This window comes from Pteropus vampyrus, unplaced genomic scaffold (genome assembly GCF_000151845.1).
Source record: "Pteropus vampyrus isolate Shadow unplaced genomic scaffold, Pvam_2.0 Scaffold653, whole genome shotgun sequence".
NCBI lineage: Eukaryota > Metazoa > Chordata > Mammalia > Chiroptera > Pteropodidae > Pteropus > Pteropus vampyrus.
The window spans coordinates 318,282-320,185 of NW_011889434.1; positions in this window are offsets into that span (position 1 = coordinate 318,282).

Below are 1,904 nucleotides of genomic sequence, written 5' to 3' on the forward strand. Positions count from 1 at the left end.
TAGTTTTACATTATTGACTATATTTCCTATGCTGCACTTTACATCTCTGTGACTATTTTGTAATGGCTATGTGCAAAGCCAGATGGGTGATAGAGTAATTGAGGGATCACTTCATAATCTATAAATGTCTAACTAATAGACATTTCATATACACAATATGAAATAATATAAATGTCTAACTAATGAAATAGAAAAATTAATAATATACAGCATACAGATCTACTTTTTACATTATAGGTGTTTATATTTTTCTGAAAAAATCCTAATAAACAACATAGTTAACTTTTAGCTACATGTATCAAGAAATCTTAAATTTTCCATCATTTTTTTGATCCCTCAATTCAATTTCTTAGAAAAAATATAGAGAAAATTACCACCAAGATATAAATACAAAAGCATCCTTAATATAGAAAAAAGTATGTGATCTTAATTCAATCCATTGTATAGAAAAATCAATATAACATATTTTGAAATCATCAAAATTATGACAGATTTTTAATAACAGTTTTATTGACAAATAATTCTCATACAATATACTTCATCTATTTAGAGTGCATAATCCAATGCTTTTTTAAAATTTATTTATTTATTTATTAAAATTTATTTATTTTAATTAATTTCAAGTATATGGTATATTGGTTAGACATTTATATAGTTTATAAATCGACCCCCCCCCCAATTGCTCCCTCCCTCCCCCGGCCCTCCACCTAGCCATCATATTAATGCTAACTGCAATCCCTATGCTGTGGCCAACTATCAACTACTAATTTGTACTTCTTTAACCCTTCACCCCATTCTCCCAGCCCCTACTCTCCCTCCCCTCTGTCTGTCACCAAATTGTCCACTATATTTGTGAGTCTGTTTTTTACTAGTTTGTTCTTTTTGTTCCTTAGTTATTCAGAGTTGTGTCACCATTACCACAATCAATCTTAGAACATTTTTACCACCTCCGAAAGAAAGCATAAACCTATTAGCAGTCACTACCCATTTCACTCCATCTTCTTCCTGAGCTCCAAGCAACTACTAATCTATTTTCTGTCTCTATAGATATGCTTATTCTAGACAGTTCATATTAATGGAATCAAACCATATGTTGTCTTTATGAATGACTCTTTTCGCTTAGCACAATGTTTTCAAGATTCATCCATGCTTTTAGCATTACATTTCCTTTTTATTGCTAAATAATATTCCATTATGTGGATATACCACTTTTTATTGATCCATTCATTAGGTGATGGATATTTGAGATATTTCTAGTTTTTAATTATTATGAATAATGCTGCCAAGAGCATTTACACACAAATTTTTGTGCGGACATATTTTTCATTTCTCTTGTGAAAAAACCTAAAAGTGGAATTGTCGACTCATATAGTAACTCTATGTTTAACATTTTGGGAAACTACCAGACAGGCTGTTTTCCACAGTGGCTGCACCATTTGACATTCCCACCATCACTGTGTGATGGCTCCAATTTTTCTACATATTTGCCAACACCTGTTATTATCTATCCTTTCAATTATATCCATCCTCATGGGTTTAAAGTGGTATCTCATTGTGGTTTTGATTTGCATTTCCTTGATGGCTAATGATGTTGAACATCATGGGTATTGGCCATTTGTAGATTTCCTTTGCAGAAATATCTATTCAGATTATTTTCCAATTTTTTAAAAAAATATTTTAAAATTATAGTTAACATACAATATTATATTAGTTTCAGGTTACAACATAGTGATTAGACATGTATATAACTTACAAAGTGATCACCATGATAAGTGTAGTAACCATCTGACACCATACATAGTTTTACATTATTGACTATATTCCCTATGCTGTATTCTACATCCCTGTGACTATTTTGTAATGGCTATGTGCAAAGCCAGATGGGTGATAGAGTAATTGAGGGA